The following is a 20,720-nucleotide window of genomic DNA, read 5'->3' as shown; positions in this document are numbered from 1 at the left end:
TCGAAATGAACGCACGGTATATCGTTACCAACGCGTCCTGTGTTCTTCCGAGCTGTGTCTGTGTCTGTGCCATAGACAAACTAGCGTAATCGCAGAAACAACTAATGAAGCCGAGGGCCTCTGGCGGAAATTCAGACAACTAGAATCTTAAACAAGAGACTGACGCATCGCGTACCGAAGCAAATGAGGAACACTGTGAGGTTTTTCACGCGGTAATATAATTTAATGCTTTTACTGTTAATCCGCGTAGAAAAATGACACATAACAAATATTCATGGAAGAGATTTAGTTCTTTATTTTGTCTTCTGTTCCCTAAATATCTTTATATTTTAGTTAACTTGCCGCTGATTCCAGCAGAGAGATATCCTTTGACGTTCTAAAGAGACGAGGGATTCTGCCGAACGCTCCTCCCACGCACACAAGCTGCAATAATTAAGTCAAGGAGTCGCCCGTAGGCTCACAGTCAAATTAGGTCACCGCTTGCACACCGTGAGCAGCCTCACGGCACGAACAGGTGATATAAACTAATTTGTGGTTGTCTGCTAGTGAAATTACGGGGTTTTGGAAAAGGTGAGGGCGAAGTATTACGGAAACATTGGTTCATTAAATCCCAGAACACGAAATTGGGATCTGTCTTCCAAATTCGCACGTGCAATGTGAAGAATACGAAAAATTGTCGATTTCCTTCCCTCTTTCGTATTCGAAAACGAGGAAAGCCGTAATAGAACCAGCAATTCCACATGAATTTCTCATCATGCTCGCTAGCCAAAGTAGAATTTATCTTGCACAGCTCGTACATTCAAATATATGTCAATTGTAACTTACATTATTACCAACTACAAAATAAGTAGTAGGTTATGAAGGTTAGCGATAAAATATTTATGGTGTGTCCCAATAAAATGTATACACAATTTGAATGAGTATAACGACAGTGGTAATTAAGATACAGTTCACTTTCAAATTTAAAATAATTTTCTTTGTCAAACGCCTGTTTTTAAAACTGATGACCGTTCGCTCAATTGCTGCCTTCAATTCGTCTACTCTTGCCGGTTTTGTACCATAAGCGTTATCTTTTATGAATCTCTATGCAGTAAGTCTGGTGACGCAAGGTCTGGTAAACGTGGAGGGCAGGGTGGATAAAAAATATGATTTTTATTTTAAAAATCATTTTTGATGATTTTTTTATTTAAAACGGATTTTTTATTTAAATCGATTTTTTTATTTAAAAAAAACACACACTTATAGTTGCTTATATGGTTTATAGAAAGGCTCTTTCTAGTAAACAATCCTGGAAAATAATTGAACAGTTTGATTAAAGTAAATAAAAATTACGTATATGTAAATATACATTTTTCTGTTTGCCATACTGTGTACATGAACCTAGTATAGAAATGTTTGTTGAGTGTGTTAGTCAAACTACAAGGTGGCTCAAAAAGCCACTTAACACCCCCGGTACAAGACCACTGTAGCGCGCAACATGGAAATGGTGATGACCAATCGTTATCAGGACAAGGGGGGGACCACATTGACGCTACCCACGTGGTCGGCGGCCATCTTGATGTCTGCCATCTTGAATTCAACTTCAGAATTTTAAATGGGAAGGGGGTGATATGATATATCAAATCAGACTAGAATTTCACGAGAAATGCAATGGTGAAGGTTTGTTTGATGTATCTTTAACCACTAAAACGTTATGATTGAATTCTTGTACCAATTTGCTCCTTTTCGAGGTGTTAGAAAAATGCCTTAAAATTTGTTTAGTGCATCAGTAATGCATCAAGATAAAAGTGACGTCTAGGGAGAGAAGTTCGCGTGCCATTGCACAACATTTTAATCGGATACATCCATGAAGAGATGTGCATTATGAATGGTTGTCGCGAACAATTACAGTGTGACGCTTCCATTAAATGAAAAGTCCTTCACAGTGACAAGGCTAATGTTTATGTTCATAAGGAAGTTCATAAACAGAATATTCGATGGTTTTTATCTGATAACCCATTTTTGACAAATCAAAGCTGAATCGTTAGTGCTGGTAAGTTAATGGTGTGGTGTGTTGTGTGGAACACGACTAGTTAGTCAATTTTCTATCAACGGAACCTTAAATCCTGCTTGGATTTGTTAAATAAACAGTTTTTTTCATCCTTGCTTATGGAAGAAGGTACTTTTTACAGAGTTTTTTCAATAGGGAGGAACACCAGAACAGTATGGGAACGTTGTGAAGCAGTTTATGTCCAAAGTTAGTTAACAGATGACAAAGGTCGCATATTCTGTTTATGAACTTCCTTATGAACATAAACATTAGCCTTGTCACCGTGAAGGACTTTTAATTCAATGGAAGCGTCACACTGTAAATTGTTCGCGACAACCATTCATAATGCGCAGCTCTTCGTGGATGTATCCGATTAAAATCGGGTGCAATAACATGTGAACTTCTCTCCCTAGACGTCACTTTGATCTCGATGCATTAGTGATGCACTAAACAAATTTTAAGGCATTTTTCTAAAACCTCGAAAAGGAGTAAATTGGTACAAGAATTCAATCATAACTTTTTACTGGGTAAAGATACGTCAAAAAAACCTTCACCGTTGCATTTCTCGTGAAATTCTAGCCTGATTTGATATATCATATCACCCCCTTCCCATTTAAAATTCTGAAGTTGAATTCAAGATGGCGGACATCAAGATGGCCGCCGACCACGTGGGTAGCGTCAATGTGGTTCCCCCTTGTCCTGATAACGCTTGGTCATAACCATTTCCACGTTGCGCGCTACAGTGGCCTTGTACCGGGGGTGTTAAGTGACTTTTTGAGCCACCCTGTATAATAATTTCAGTAACTTTTCTTTCAATGAAAATAAAACCTTCTGGGTGTACTTTATAATTGTAACTTAAAATATTTTTACAGTCTTTGTGGTTGAATTTTCGCAATTTTTTAAATGATACTTTGCAAAATATCAGTTGCCATGTTTATTTACAGTTTAATGATAATGACACTATTTACGGTTTAACATGATTAGAATTTTGTGTATTATTCTACACAAAATGTTTGCTATTTTTTCCCATGAAAATTATTGAAGTTTATTTCAAGAGAAATCTACGTGTGTTTACAGGTTACATATCCTTTCGTATGAGCATCACACCATCAGTACATAAATTTTGTATTCTTTATTTCCCTTTCTTAGAGCCTAATAAACACTATTAAATGATTACAACATTAATGTACTTTCACCGAAAGGGATTCTTATATCTACAAAATCCTTATGTACATTATACTATAAATTATTTATTTGAAGTTATTTAAATCAGTGATTTTTTTTTTCAAAACCTGATTTAAATTAATCCACCTTGATGGAGGGTATAATTCTGAACCTCTTCTTTCAGTCCATCTGTTTAGCACATCTTGCAAAGTTCCACTCAGAAAACTGCTCTCTCTTGTCCGGATAGCATCTGCACTGAGAGCATGAACTCCTCTTGGAATGTAATTCTTTCAATGTTAATACTTCAAAATGCAATTGACACTTGGGTTTGAAATTCCTATCTTACGACCCGCTTACCGAACAAATTTTCTTGAACTCTGGCGATACGTTTGCGTCAGCCTTTCATTGTGGGGTTCGTCGATCCCCGCTGTCTTCCGGAACGTTTCTTGTTGACATTCTGAACAGTTCCATCTGCTTCAGTTCGAGTAGTGCTAAGTCTAAGCGTTTGAAACTCTCACCTAAACTGTATTTGCACTTTGCGTTTTCAAACTTCCAGTAGCAACTTACGATATATTTAATTTGTTCAAGGCTTAGTATGCCCAATACTTTATAATGATTTAACACAAAAAGGTTAGACAATATTATGTGAGTTATCTGTTAAACTGTGTATATTTTTTTGGCACACCTTACATAGGAAGTCAATCATATCAGGTAATTATTAATACCTGGTCGCTGTCTTGGAAATAACACGTACAGTCACAAGCAAAATTTAGTTTGAGTTTCGATATAAAGCAATAGTGAAGGTGTACTTGGAAGTTAAACCAAGCATAACCCCTTACAGGGAAGCAACCAAAATTACATAACATGTATGCCCATTACATATCCTCCAAGTATATCTGCATGTTTCTCTAGCGTTGCATCCTAATACGTTCTTTACGTTTAATCCTTCCATCATTCCGGCTCTGCAAAAATATTAACAATGTCACAGGTTGGAACTACGTTTATTGCGTAGCCGCGATAAGCTACAGCGATACTTTTCAGAAACTACATCAATATTTCATTGATTGATTCATTCATTCATTACAAGGTATTCATCAAATTGAGCATTAATGTCATTTTGAAAAGTAATACCACATATAAGGGTATATAAGCAGATCTGGAACGAAGGCAGGAAAACCGGTGCACTGACCTCCTGCTGAGAATTGCCATTCGCAAGAAGTTTTGTAATAATCCGCTGAGAGGCACCACTCGCACTCTTGCTTCCACTTATACTGGTAAAAAGAATAAGAGATGGCGCTGCTGAATTTCACCGCTGTCGAGGTCAAAATCTGATGTCAACAGACTCCCCCCTCCCCGGAAGGATGGGGGTTTACAAGAAAACGGCCCCCTGCGATTATCTGTGGTAATGCCCAGGTATGTAATAGGTCTGTCGTATAATGTATTTTGTTTCTGTATCTGCATCAGAAATCAATATGTACAGATTGATTACTTTATTGATTCCACTGATGACGCACTGATCAAGAATATTTATATCGCAGGTCTATACTTGTAGCTTAATTTGTTTGTATTATGAAAAATTAACTTTCTATTGTTAACCTTCAGAGATAAGGTACCTTTCTCTCTCTCTCTCTCTCTCTCTCTCTCTCTCTCTCTCTCTCTCTCTCTCTCTACTTCTCTCTCTCTCTCTCTACTTCTCCCTCTCTTTCTCTCTACTTCTCTCTCTCTCTCTCTACTTCTCCCTCTCTTTCTCTCTACTTCTCTCTCTCTCTCTCTCTCTCTCTCTCTCGATTTCTCTTTTCCTTTTCTATCTCTCTCTTCCTCTTTCTGAGTCTCTCTCGTTTTACTTCAAAAAAGATACTACCACACAGTAGGTATTTCATATCGCAAAATTGTATCCGTGTATCCCATGTCCTTTCTGAGTAATCGATAAGCATCAATTAGGTTTTATAGTTGGCGGAAACAAATGAAGGACGTGTAAATCTCATGAAGTTGACAATAAACTTGTCACCACACGTAGCTTATAATATCAAACAAATCAAAATATAAAAATAATATATTGTTGACTTTCGACTTTTTGACTGGCAAACAGAGGAATGGACAAGACCTAAAGACCTAAGACAGAAGTAGTTTGACACAGGATCCATTAAAACATATTAAGCGCCAGACCACATTTTACAATTTTATTGTCCAGGGCCAGGTATGTTTTGAGACAAATATTAGTGTGTATAATATGGATATACGCAGTCCCCTGAAATAATTGTTTGTTATTAGAACTTTGTGAGGCCATGTGCATCAAAATTATACACATTGATTTTATTTAGAATTACTTAATTTGGTTTCATTTTTTAATTTATATTAAACAAAATTATACAAAATGTAATAAACAATATATACTGGTATTTTATAGTAGTCTACTGATAGCAATAGATTATCTAAATTCAATGTAAAACATATATAGTTTACATGTATGGTTGTGGGAAAAGTATTGTTTTTATAAACAGTGCAAAAGAATGATAAAATCACCTGTCAAATATCAAACTTACAAAATAATAAATGTGTTAAAGTTCAGCACCTTTGGCGTAGCCACGTGCTTTATAAAGAAACAGTCCAAGCACATGAATTTCTCCTCCACACAGCCAGCACAGTTTGTGGTAACTTGCTTTGAATGTCTTGCTGCATATGCTCGTCCATTAGTTTCAGCAAACATCTTGTAGCATGCAGAACAACGTCCTCTTTTACTTCCAGCTTCCTTCAATACATGTGTACGTCCAGGAAAAATTTTCAGATCTTTGTTTTGGTTTTGTGTGACGCCATAAATCAACGAAAGTGCCAAATTTTCACGAAAGTCTGTTATTTCTTCAACGCTTCCTGTTATCTTCTTGAAAATGATGTGGGCATTTACAACCGCTGTGTTGGTTAGTAGTTCAAATACAACTTTCCTATACCACTTCACACCCTTTCTTATTGTTGTTGCATAAGATGCCATCTGTATTGATACATCAATAAACGATTTTGCTGCATTATATTCCAAAATTGTTGGCCACCTCCATCATTTTTGGAACATCTTTAGTTGTAAGGAAAAACACGTCTCTCTTGCCCCCGGAATATGCTAAGCTTTATCTCCAAAGGGAAATATACTGTCTTTGCCCCCCAGTTTTGGAATCTTGCCACCCCCCCCCCCTCTTATTTTGGAACCTAATCGCCGCAAAAGGTCCACACATCTAAAAGCCTTTGAAAAGTCCTGGCGCCTCCAACTGTCGGGACACTTTTTCATTCTCATCCTTGTCATTTTCACCTTTGTTTCCTTCCGTGGCATATCGTTCTTCGAAGTACAGTACTGTACTTATGATTCTAACAATGATGATTTTTAATTGACACATCATTTTTTTAGGTTCACTAAAGCCGAGGTTGAGGGTTCACTATAAATAAAATATGTAACGTATTTTGTTGGGAGGGTGATTTGGGTTCACTATAGTTGATTATTCACTACATGCATAGTTGACTGTAATTAAATGCATTAAAATAACATTTGCTATGTCTTCAACTTAAGAAAATTCTAGTTCTGCAGATTTACAGCTGTCCGAGATATTGAAAGTTACTTGCTGCTGTCTCTTCAAAACTATGCTGAGTAGTTGATTTATGTTGCATTGAGGTGTTAGCAGGATTCTTTAATGATAATAGTGTTCTAGGTCGAATAAAAGCAACACAACTCACATGTTTACATAAGTCTTATTTGCAGTATCTTTAATTAAAACAAAATAGGGTTAAAATTGATGAACCTGTTCTTGAGAGAGTAAGCGTTAAATATATCAGTGCAAATATTAAAGATGGCGTTATATTTCAAGATGGTGGTGGATTAGATTGGACACCTTCTTTCAGGGTGAACATGTGTGTTGTGTAGAGTGAGTGTGTAAAGTTTGATACTTAACTTAGGCATGTAACGACACGACTCAGTTTTGATGTCAACAAACTCCACTACCATAGTTCCACGTATCCTCCTTGACAACAATGACGCAACCGACAGTGCTGCCGCCATGCTGGTGGTAACGCCCGGAAACTCGATCCCGGAATTAAGCGAATTGACTTGTGCTGAATTTAACGGCGTGCCTGACGGGAACATAGCTGGGAGGGAGAGCAAAGCCGCTGTTCGTGGTGAAAAGCGCGCTTAAAAATCAGCAGAGCGGACTCCGCGCCGTGTATCTGGCGGCATGAGAACGTATGGTAATTGGCGTTGAGTTAATTAACGTCACTTCTGCCACAGGGAATTTCCCTGCGCGGTCGACAAAAGAATTTTGGAAACAAGTCTTCTTCAGTCGCCCCAGACTCATTGAGCTCACCGTAGATGGTCTTTCATGAATTATAGGAGGTACTTTCTATTCCATTTTGTGTGCTCAACGTTTTTACGTCACTTTTCTACCTCTTGGGTTAATCGGGGCTATGAGAATGAATGCTGAAGTGGTCAAACATCCATTCCTGGCCAGGATTCGAACCTGGGACCTCTGGATAGCGACAGCTTTAGCAACTCGGAGATGTACTGCCAGCAGTGACCGTTATGACGTCACGTGTTTATTATCTGCTGTGCAAACTACGCTAACAGCACTAAACCTAATCTATTCACATACTTATCTGTGCTATTAGATCCATACGTGAGTAGGTTAGGCAGGTCAGGTTTTTTGCTGTTTGATAATATATATCTCCAAGTTGCTATAGCTGTCGCTAGTGGCTCGTGGCAAAGATTGTGATGGTCACGGTTTGTTCTGTTCCAAGGCTTGGAAGATGAAGGAACAAATGTATGCATGTGTGTATTTTCAGAGATGGAACAGAAAACACACCAGTCAATTTTGTATTTTGTTATTTTACGTCGCAGTTCTGCCACGTCTGGCCAATCGCGACGATGAGGATGAGTGAGGAATTGATGAGATTCGTGAACGGACACTCACAAAGAATACATATGCCCAGGCCAGGATTCGAATTAGGGAACTTCGATGGGAAGATGGAAAGTCAACGAACTAAACCACTCGGTTACCGAGCGGGCATCTTTGGGTACGCAAGAGACCCGTGGAATTGTACGCAAAGAAGAAAGTATTCCCTAAATTGTTTCCTGCATGATTTTGAAATTCAATAGTAATCAGAAACTTGTGGTGTAAAAAGTGTGAACAAAGTAAGAACACAGGGTCCACAAAGGCGCATATTCAAAGCGTTGACTGCTGAAGTGGGTTTCAGGTGATATGCTTCTTCACAATGAGTGAATGCGTTGTTCACGTCTAATTCTGCGATGTTTCTTTCTTGAACATGAAGCTTCAGAAAGAAACTGACAGATGGTTATCCATCTGCACAACTGCATTCGAATGGCTGTGATAATCTATTCATTCAATTAAAGAAAGATTGTGGAAGAAAGTGCCAGGTTGTCATTAATATGGTAATAATAAGATGATATGCTTGGGCTGAAAGTTTTCTAATTTTATTGTGTTTTTCTAATACATTTTAAAACTCTTTAAGATATTATAACCTCTGAATGTTACACAGAAATTAAAAATAATAATTTGATTATACGCCTGAAAGTTTCTATTAACCAAAAAATAATAATAATAAATTCATTCCAAACTTGGTAGCTCGCCATGCATTTTCAAATGTAGGACGTACGTAGTTCAATGGCTCGGGGATTTTGGAGACCTCTGTTCTATACCAATCGTGACAACCGAGAAAATAGTCGAGATAAATCGCAAAGCAATATCCAGTCTTCGCCCAGGAGTCAAATCCGGGACCGCTGATTTGACAGCAGCACCCACCACTATGTCTTGGCAAGTTCCCCCAGGGAGAAAAAATAATCGAGGGAAGAGCTAGCAATCCTGCAGAGTCCCTTCAGGAATTCAATTTGCAACCGTGTCGTATTTCCGTGCGAAATCCAGTTTTCGTCATCTTCTCGGCAACTTCTCTGGAAGCTACATCTAAATCAAATTCCCCTGCTGAGTCCTACTCCCCCCTCACCCCAACTGCCCTCCTTTGCCCCAGAGGTGGAAGAGATCAGGCGTGTGAAGATACTGATAAATTCTTGCAGATTTTTCCACCTGACGTTTACGGCAAGAAGGGTGGGAAGTTTTCGATCCTTCGATATAACATGAGAAAATATCAAATTGCACTTTGACAGTTGGACGTTTAAGCGAAATTGTAATTCTCAGGCAAGATTATTACACGTCCTCCTTTCCATAGGCATGTCCTCTTTGTAGACAGTAAAAAGGGCGCCAGGGCGAAATTTCTTTTCAGATTATAACACCATTAAGCGTTGTTTCCATGATATGAAAAACTCAATATGCTGACCAAGGCAGAAATTTATTTTATTTTAAAACATAAACTAAACATAACGTTTCAACCTTCTAGCAATGTCTTCTTCAGACTCTGTATCAAATACAAAAGAAACAAGGTACAAAACAGGAAGGTATATATACACAAAAATCACTTCCCTCCAGACACAAAATTATTAGAAAGTTGTTTTCTTTTCTGGAACATTCCAGCAGGTGGCAAAATTTACAAAATTTCAAAGAGAGAGATCGTTTGCAAAACCAGAAAAAAAACGGCAATTTTTTTTCTCACGACGATAAAAAATAGAAGATATATTCGAAAAATATTAATTGGCAGAGATTGATGTAGATCTACTGGTTAATTTTTAATTGGTGTCCAAACTCGAGTATCTATAATGTTTAAACCAACACTAGGTACAATCCCGGTTAGCCTTTCTGTGCATAAAATGAATATTAATACAAAGCCAACTAAGCAATAATTATAAAATGATAATAATGTGTTATTTATTAGTAATGTATTATTATTATTTTAGTTATTAAGGGTACTTTGTGTTTCTTATCACACAAAATTCTAATTTTTTAAAACTTGAAAACCCATGGAACAATATATTCCTCGGATTAAGTGGTAGAAGATGGAACATTACTTAGTTTCACACTCAATTTTTCGAGCTAACTCATGTTTTTCTTTGTAGTTCGGCTGGAACACTAATTGACTGCACTTTATAATTCCTTTTGTACTTTTTTTCTAATTTTAAAAGAAAGATCTCAATTTCGAGGCGGTCGACTGACCGTACAATGGACTTGAAATAAACTTTTGACAAACTTTGTTGCTATCCTCGCGACTATTGCGAAATTGTTGTATATACAGGGTGTAACATAATAGAGTAAACAACTTGAAGAATTTATTTCGACTAAACTACCGGGTGGCCAGAATTAAAGTTACCCAACTCAGAGCCCTCTGTAGCCTGTTTGAGGCATCGTAGAACTCTGAAATTTGGTGAATCCACTATGCAGACCATGGGATGGCGATTAAAAAAAAGTTCAATTTTCCGCCACCCGGTTGAAATCTGGCGCTGTACTTCCATGATGGGTTGTAATAATGACGTAAACCGCTCGAATTGGTTATGGATTTGCCTTTACCTTGCAATCTTGCAATAAACGAGAGATTATTTTGTCGCAGCTTCCAGCCACTAACAAATGTCTTTCTAATGAATAATTCAACTAAATCACTTAACGTGAGTGCTGAACAAAATATTCATTATTACATCACCACATTTCAACCTGGTGGCGGAAAATTGAACTATTTTTTTTTAACGCCATCCTCTTCCCCATGGTCTGCATAGTGGATTCACCAAATTTCAGAGTTCTACGATGCCTCAAACAGGCTACAGAGGGCTCTGAGTTGGGTAACTTTAATTCTGGCCACCCGGTATATGGAATAAAGCAATTATTAATTGTTGTGTATCAATCGGTAACACTTCAAGTCTACAAATATCTGCAAATGTTCAATTTGGCTTCCACCAGTTAAGCGACACACATCCCATCGAAAGTCTTGCCATACTTATCCCAAGAACTTCTCGTCCACCAAAGCAAGGGCGTTTCTTATTCTCTGCTATAGCTGTTGCACATTCTGCGGCATAGGTGGCACATACACATTGTCTTTCACAAAGCCCCAAATGCAGAAGTCTAAAGGTGTAAAGTCTGGTAACTTTAACAGCCTACTTTCTCTGCACCTATGAAAGTCGCCATTTTCTTTAACATTACGCCAGCGCCACAATGACCGTGTTTACAAAAGTCTTGCGCATGAAAACAAAACTTGAAGATTTTCTCATTGTTATACAATAAAACTCATTGTTGATAAGTTGTTTACTCAATTATGATACACGCTGTATTTTTACAATAAATGAAATATCTCAGTCTCCAACGAGATGTTCACTGTATACTTTTCTTTGCCTTCCAGCGTGGATCATGGGGTGGCTGATCTGCAAGACGGTCCCCTACCTGCAAGGGGTGTCCGTCAGTGCCTCCGTCAACACCCTGGTCGCCATCTCCGTTGAGCGCTTCCTCGCCATTTGCTACCCGATGAGGTGGCAGATGACGTCACGAGCCTGCAAGATCATCATCCTCATCATCTGGATCTTTTCGCTCAGCATCACCCTGCCTTGGGCCATCTTCTTCAGGCTCCAGCCCATGTTCCAGGAGAGTGAAGTCCAGGTATTTATACGTTTAACTGTAATATCTTGGTCTAGGAATAATGCGTATATCCCGAATAAATTACTATGTAAACTATGTTAAGCTCGGGAAGTATTATTACTATTAGGGAAATAATTTTAAGGTACAAATTTATGATCGGGCAAGGGAAGAAAAGGTTCTGAAAATGTTTTCAAGAAGATGCGAAAAAAAGGGTTGTGATAAAATGCCTTTATTCAATACTCTCTTTTTCTGCGGCTTCTGTATAGAATGCGCGCGGACCGCATAGAAAACTGGTTCTGCCAAATAGGTTTTGTTGAATTTTGTGTTATCTCTCGCGGGTTTTCTACATTATCTTGTGAACTATTGGGGCTGCAATGATTATATTATGCCATTTTATAGCTCTCGTTCTGCTCTACTAAATGAGATTATATGATTTTATGGATATGCTGAAGAAGAGTGAAAATTATTAATTTTTGTGTATAATTTGTTAACAAAACATGAAAGAAAAGGAAGCAAAAAGGTGCTGAAGCATCAAAGAGGGGTCAAAAAGGGGATAAATGTGCTAATCTTACGAAAAGGTGCAACAAAGTGTGTTAATTTTACTTGATTTCATGTCCTAAAATACATATCTCAAACGATCGGTGTGAAAACAGCTATATTTTTGGAAAGGTGCTGCACCTTAAAATCCCTTCCCTAATTATTGTTTAGTAGACTATATTTGCAAAAAAAAAACAACAGTAAATGAAGTTGGTCAGTGTCTATCCAGGATGATTCAGTAAAAGAATGCATAAAAGAAGCAGGAGGTGATGCACAACTGAATAATGTAGGGAAGTAGGGTAGAAGAACCTAGCGTACCGAGTTCAGTGTGGATATCCAGAATCATCTTGATCCTACCTTTCCTGCTCACTGGATTGGACGGGGAGGCGTTATTCTCTGGCCTACTAGGTCACCCGACCTGAATTCATTCGATGTTTTCGTCTGGGGTTATCTAAAACCAATTGCTTATCAGACTACAGTGGACATGGACATCAGGGATATTTGAAACCGTGCGTCAGAATCCCGTAGGTCATTGCCATGCTTGCATTGTGGTTGGAAGCTTTCGTTCTGAAAAATTGTTGTGAGGATATCTAATTGTAGTTTATTAACACCGGTTTGTTAGTTCTATGACACTAGTTTCCAGATGTACAAACATGCAAATCATAGGCGTAAATCGATGTCTATAATATTGATACTCAATGACACTGCCTGTCCATACATGTCACTTATATGTCATACCAATAGGTGACGGTACGCGCTAGCGCTCGACATGTTTCAGCCCTGGTTTCTCCGACCCTATGTATGTTCCCTATCTCCAACTGTTCAGTGGTACATCATCTATTCTTGTTTCCTTTTTGCACGCTTTTACCAAATCACCTTGTATAATTGAAAGTCAAAAGAGATTTTTCTAAGACACAAATACATAATGTACTATAATGATATTAAAATAAAATCAATTAAGTTATTAACTTAAATAACTCAACTACACTTTGATTTGTTATAAGGTACAGTATAATATTGGCATCAAGTAGCACGCTGTCGTCGCAGTAATTTTCCCTGTGATCATGACCTATATGTTATTACTATTTTATTGATTGATTGATTGAAATAAAACTTTTGGGTGTCTCAACACTTGGTTTATGTGCACCCATCACATTACACGGGGCCCGGCCTCTTACCGTAACTAAAATCAACGCTTGTCTCAGAGACTTAATATCTCCATACCCGTGATAAAAGAGGAGGCTGTGAAGGGACACTCATCACACACACACACACACATATATATATATATACTCGTTGCCCTACAAGAGAGAGAGAGAGAGAGAGAAATAGAAGCGAGAGGGAGAAAGAAAGAAAATTGAACGTCGAGAAAGAAAATAATTTTAGAAGAAAAGAAGCAGAAATAAAGAGAGAGAGAGAAAAAAAGAGAAGAGAAATAGCAGAAGATCAATAGAAAGCGAGAAAGACTAAGGAAGAAACAGACAGAAAATAGGAAGGAAAACAGAAAAATAAAGAAAATATCATTGAAGATAATGCACACAAAATCAACCTACATGAGGAATGAAGGAAACACTTTTGTACTATCCTGAAGCTGAAAGGAAGGGTTTCTCCGCGTAAGACTGGATATTGTGAATACCTGGACTGTTCTCCGAGTATTGTCATTGCCCTGGAATTAATACTTAACAAATAATGGTTATCAAAATCAGGAGCGCCGACCTGTCAAAATTATTGGGGGGGGGGGGCCTCTGATCACTGAAATAAATTAATGAATGACTCACTCTCTCCCTTTTTTAAGTTTTGGCCTCAGTGTTCGGAATCTCATAAAAGCCCATGAATTCCTCAAAAATATCAAAATTTTTATTCACACTTCGAATGCAGAATATTAATTGTCCATGGATGGATATGTCACAAGTTTCGTCAACCATAATAGCAAAATATTCCCGACTTTTATATCTGCTACCAAGGAGCGCAAAACAGATATCCCTAATATATCAATGATCTCGTTCTGAATATCATGTGAGAGCCATTTGTAGCCCGAACGTCCCATTCACTACCCTAGTTCATGCACATCGTCTTTTGAAACTTTTTTTAGTAAAAAGTTTAACAATACTCATAATTACATACTTAGTATATAGTAATAAGTCATGTGTTTTGCTGTCTCTGGTCATAGCCCCCCCCCCCCCCCCCCAAAGTTGATGGTTTAGCGCTCTCAGCCCCCAAAGTTGATAGTCTAGAACATTTCAAATGTGTATTTAAAGTTAAGTTCATGTGGCACAATTCAGAGTAAACTTTACAAGAGAAGGAAAATAATACATTAGATCGTCTTAAGCAAAATTATTTCGGGGGGGGGGGGGGGTTCTGTCCCCACATCGTTAACATTGGGGGATGCTCGAGCCCCCCAAGCCCCATGGAGTCGGCGCCTATGCCTCCAATAAAAGTAAAATAGAAACTTTCACGTCTCCATTATGTTCAATCATGAGTCGAATGCATTTTCATAGCTACTACAATCAGTTTCAACAATGCATATAATTATTGTTGAATGTTTTAAGATTGTCGTGATGCAAGGAATGAATGAATGAATCAGAGAGAGGCTACGCTACGGCTTGGTGTAATGGTAGGGTATGCTACAGGTATTGGAAAGAGCTTCAAAGTTTTGAAGCTTTCCAAGCGCGCCTCATTACTGCTCGACAAAGTTACTGACAGGCGAAGATTTATCCGACTGCCAAATGCCCCGGAAGTAGTGTATCAGCTTCGCACGCTTAAGATTCTGGATTCGATTCTCGTTCGATTTCCTCTATTTTTATTTTATTAATTTCAGCACCTATTATCTCCATTTTATTTAATAATTTATTGAAATATAGATGAAACAAAATTTCATTTATATTATTTTATTTTATTTTACTCTATTCTCCAATCCTTTCTTCTCGACTCGTCTTCTCCTCTTCTGTCGTGTTTTTCATCTTCTCTTCTCTCTTTTCTTCATCTTCTGATATTCTCTCCTCTCATCTCACTGCTTCCTCTCCTCTCTTATTTTCTTTCGTGAAGACTCATTAGCGATGAAATAGTAGGAAATCGATTTTCTTTAAGTAGGGGAACTTCATTTCTTTCATGAAGTATAATACTGTATAATACTGTATTTAAATACATAAAACCTTATTCTATTTGTATTGTGTATTTCAATCATGTCTATTGTGCAGTGGCAACCCTGAAATTTAGCCTAAATCTATATGCAACCCACCAACGTCTCATGTAAATTGGATTGCCTAGTAGAAAATGTCGTTGTCCTGAAACTTTTGTGAACGTTGTACAGTCACGGACACTGCCGGATTGTAATGAATACATTGACTTTCAACAGAATCGTTACAACCCGGCAGAGTCCGTGACTGTACAATTTGTAAAATTCCTTACATCATAGTGACCGAATTTGGGAGGGGAAGGCAGCCCACCCTCCCGCACCATAGTTGCCAAAACATATTTTTAGCCCAGAATTTTGGTGTTCCTGTCCCACACTGAGAAGTGGTAAATGGCAGGCGACACAAATGTTTTACACCAAAGCGCAAGTGACTCTTAACAAACCGTACATAGTTTAGACTGCGCGCATGAGCAACAAACAGATCGAGGTAGCATGAGGTAAACTGTATGAGAAAAAAAATACCTTATCCGAGCGACAGCTTGTGACAAGTCACATGTACTGCGTTACAAGGTCCTCCAACGTGAAAGATTGCACTTAAATTTCTTAAAGTTCGTTTTCAAGAGACATACCGCTCTTGTACCGTGCGGTATGTCACCCGTCACTCGTCTCAGAAAATAAATTCAAACCTCGCCATGGTTGAATATTAGGAGTGGCCACTCTTTGTCGAAAAATAAAACATCGAAAAATCCTTTTTTTCGAAAACGAGAAATAAGGTACGGAAAATATTTAAACGAAAAAGTTTTCGATAAATGAAAAAGGAACAATTTTTCGAGATATGGAAAACGAAAATTTTTTAATTCCTCCAAAAAAACTGAAAAAAGAAAAATTCAGTTCCGAAGTTTTCCTTTATAAAGTCGAGTTTTAAAAACCTGCCATCTTCGGGAAACGATGCCAGATGGCTGAATATCGTGAGGTATATTGTAAAATACAGCTATACAACCTTATTCGGCCGCACTCTTCACTCAGTTGATGTTTCAGTCGGACAGTAGGTCTGTAGGAATTTTTCTTTTCATACGATTTCTGATCAACAGTGAACAAGTGAATTAAGAGGTTTGAAATGCGTGTAGTAGGGTGTACTTCTAAATACCGGCAATATGTAATAATTTGTGTGTAATACAAGGAAAGGAAGATTCCTGGCCAGGTCAGAACAACAGTTTAATACCCAGAGTTTCCATTTATTTGTTTAATAATAATATCTTTGACCAACTTTTTTTATTTTCTGAGTCATTGTTTACTTTTTTTGCTCCTAAATATAAATCAATTTGTTGGATAATAAAATGCAATAATACACATGGTCAGTGTTTCTTTCAGAATGTTTCCTTTCCTACTAGAGGGGGAAGGCAAACCTGAACTCTGGGGAGATTTCTCATGTTTCCTAACTGGCTACACTGAAACATTTTTAATTCTTTAAATTTTTCAATTCTTTCTTTTTGTTTTTAATATGTTATGTTTTCGCAACGTTGCATTTGAATTTTTTTATATTTAAGAACATTATCTTTTGACAAATCCATTACATTTTAATGCCCCAAGTAAATTATTGATATTTTATATTTAAGTGTCAAAGAATCGAATTTTTTTAGTTAACAGTATCTAAATGAGTAAGTTTGTTTGAGCAAACTGAAAGATGTAAAAATGGATGCCGGTTAAGCAAAATTATCAGGCATTTAAATTTGCTCTTATACTATGTAATAAGGTAATTCCCTTTCGGGAAAAAATACCTTTTAACACTAAAATTTGAAAACAAGTTCATGGAGCCAAAATAATATTTTGTGAGAAACGAAAATTTTTCGAAAATTAAAAATCGAAAGACAAAAAAAGAAAATCTTTGAAATGGATAAAACACGAAAAATGAAAAACTTTTCTGGAAACAAAAAGGTCGAAAACGAAAAACGAAAAAAAAAATCGAAATTGGCGAAAGACGAAAAATTTCACTTTCGAAAATCAAAAAACATTTTTTTTTCTAAAATGGCCTTCCCTATTGAATATGTAATGATGTGGCTTGTTGCTCGAGAAGCAACAAGGTAGACTGAGTGGGTATTCGGGAATAGCTGGAAGTATCCATTATGTGGGGCAGTGGCTACTCCCGAAATAGCATTATATCTGCCTTTAATAGGATCATTCACGCAACTTCCCCATTGTGGTAGTCCCGGGAAGATCCAACCACTCCTCTGTGGCTTTGCTGTCAAAGATCAGCTTACCTCGTCAATAGACGGATGCCTCTCAGCAGAAGTTCATTAGTGTTGGCTTTCTCTTTTCTTCCTTTGGTGGTATTTGAAGGTGGATGAGGGAGAATTTCTCCCAATGGGGATGCATCACCTCTGGTTATATTTTTTCGTTCTTGAGGGGGTGGTTGGGGTTACGTTATACGTATTTATAAATTATATTATCCAAATGCTTCAAGAGAAGTTACTGAAATTTTCCTTAATGGAAAATGTGTGTGTATGTGTGTGTGTGTGTATATATATATATATATATATATATATATATATATATATATATATATATATATATATATAAACTCCTCACAAAAAGTCTGGAATATTCCATTTGTCGGGGAGAGAGGACATGGGCAGGGCGCAGTGCGGGTGGAATGTAGTTGGAAACATGAGAAAAGAATGCAGGCAGAACACCATGTGATGTACGTGCATATCCGGGCAACAGCTAGCGCCATCTACAATGTGGTACAACCTATCAGTACCGGCCGAGTTTACCTGGCCGTCACGCAGCATGTCAAATCCAGTGTCTTCGAAGCAGTGCAAGCGTTAAATGGATATCTGGCGTTAGACGGTGATAACACAGTTTGATCGCACCAGGATTGTGACATTGTTGCAACAAGGGCGTACACAGGCGGAGGTTGCACGTGTGGTCGGGGTCACCCAAGGAGCGCTATCCAAAACATGGAAACGATTCAGGAACACGAACAGTGTATCAGACACGCCGAGAAGTGGTCGTCCAAGAGTGACAACACGCCGTCAGGATGCATACATTACTGTGACTGCACGCCGAAGGCCAACAGCGACTGCCCGGGAGTTGCAAAAGGACTTGTTGCAAGCATCCGGCGTTCGTATCGCGACCCAGACTGTGCGTAATCGTTTGCATAGTGTCGAACTAAGGTCATATAGGCCGCTGAGCCGTGTGCCACTGCGACCTCACCATCGGCGGAACAGACGAATATGGGCTGATGAACATCGTAGGTGGGATGTGCAACAACGGCGGAATGTGATGTTTTCCGACGAAACAAGGATCTGTTTGCGGCCTGATACGCGACAACAACGTGTTTGGCGACGTCGCCAACGCCACGGGAGGCAGCAGCATGTGCAAGAAGTCCATCCCTTTGGTGGTGGTGGAATCTTGTTTTGGGCAGGTATCATGTACGGGCGACGGACACCTCTCATTCCACTGCAAGGGCGGTTGACGTCTCGACGCTACGTCGATGAAGTGCTACGGCTTTTCGTGCTTCCATTTCGCTACCAGTATGGTGCCGACTTTGTCTTTGTGGACGATAACGCACGTCCATATCGTGGAGAACCAGTGACCAATTTCCTGCAGGATGCTGACGTTCGTCGTATGGATTGGCCAGCACTCTCCCCGGACATGAATTATTATTATTATTATTTATTATTTGAAGTAGGGTTACACTTAAGCTTACAGTATTTTTACACGGACGATGTTGAAGCAAGCCATTTCACGTCGTCCACAGCCTCCGCAATCACTGCCAGACCTCATCCAGGCTGCCCAGGTTGAATGGGACCGTCTCCCACAGGATGCCATCGATGCACTCATCTCTGGGATGCCACAACGTGTGCGGGAACTGCACAGTGCAAGAGGAGGCCATACACATTATTGAGGGACTCACTTTATGTGTGTCACACACTGTGGCCGTTTTGCACAGTTCATAGGGAAGATGTTTATTCCTTCCCTTGATTTTGGTTGTTTTTCGTTCACTATATTTGGTTGCTTTGGTGAACTTGGCAAGCTGGCATCGCCACTTGTCCTCTATTTTTGCACTTGTCCTATCACAGGGTGTATCATTTTTGCTACAATAAATGTCTCTGTTCCCATTTCTTCACTTTCTTCTTATATTCCAAACTTTTTGTGAGGAGTTTATATATATATAATCCGTTCCCTAACTGATAACGTGTGAAAACGACCTTAAAAGAGATGAAAGTTTTGATGTAAACTTTGTTCTTATCCTGAGAGATGACAACACTTACTGGGATGTGTTTGTTTACATCACGCACCCAGATGATCTTTTCGAGCCGAGACTTTATATCCCCAGCAAGAACCTAGGGGCACGAGCGGAAGGGGGGGGGGGGCAAAAACCTTGTTGAAGTCTAAGAGCTTGTGAAAATGCACAGTGGCGCTGGGAAACTTTCAGCATCTTCACATGAGAAGTTTCATTTCACTTTATGTACATAATATAAATGGGGATCCCCAGAAAATAATCCCGCCTCCCCCTCCCCCCCTCGCATACATTCAAGGGTATCGCTTGTTGTGCTCGTGAAGAATATACCAGGACGTCAGTTCCTATGAATTTCAACGGTTCTCCCGACTTTATTTAACTATTTGTTACATGTGAGATTACAAATATAACACATATAATAAATATATATAATCAAATGGAAATATTGCATGTCGAGACACAATGAAGTGTACAATATATTACATGAGATGAATTTTGTGGGTGACGCTTTGATGTAATGTTTAATTGTTACAGAGACATTAGTGACATTTGCTATAATTACTCTAAAATTTGCATTACATTTACAAAGTTTACAATTACAATTATATTTTTTTACATTAGTGACAATGATAGTTTGTGAGTGATAAGAGTACGCGATTAATTATAGACCAAGACATACATTTATTTCCCACCAACCTCAAAGCGTCACAACGACTTCAGTAGTATCTAGATAAATTAACTTTTAACAATTTCCAATTTTGACTAATTACCAAAATACAAATCGATATAGATGATGTGTTGTGAATTGATTATTACTTATTAGCGTTTAAGGCAATTGCAATATTTATATCCTGATTGTTCCATGTTTTTAACTTGGGGCCATCGATTATTTGCATATTCTATGTTAATGAAGCAGGCGTGCAGTGTACCGACGCGAGTCCCAATTTTAACTGTTCTGGTGTTCCAGAGCAGTTTTCCGTATTAACTGTACCAGAAGTTGCCTTGTGCATATTGTGAAATGACGAATGTGTACTTTATGTACGTTCAAGTCCTGAAATTTCTCTTTTTAATTTAATAAATTGAGTATTGTTCTGCAATTATTAAGCAGCTGCCCCTAATCCA

At 38.3% G+C, this 20,720-nt stretch overlaps 1 pseudogene; it reads left to right on the top strand.

Annotated features, from left to right (window-relative positions):
* Positions 1-20,720, top strand: part of LOC146003424 (neuropeptide SIFamide receptor pseudogene) — a 302,588-nt pseudogene that overhangs the window by 273,056 nt on the left and 8,812 nt on the right.

This window comes from Lepisma saccharinum, chromosome 20, assembly GCF_977018435.1.
Source record: "Lepisma saccharinum chromosome 20, izLepSacc3.1, whole genome shotgun sequence".
In the NCBI taxonomy this organism is placed as follows: domain Eukaryota; kingdom Metazoa; phylum Arthropoda; class Insecta; order Zygentoma; family Lepismatidae; genus Lepisma; species Lepisma saccharinum.
Note: the sequence above shows the minus strand (reverse complement) of the source record. Positions and strands in the feature narration are given on the sequence as shown.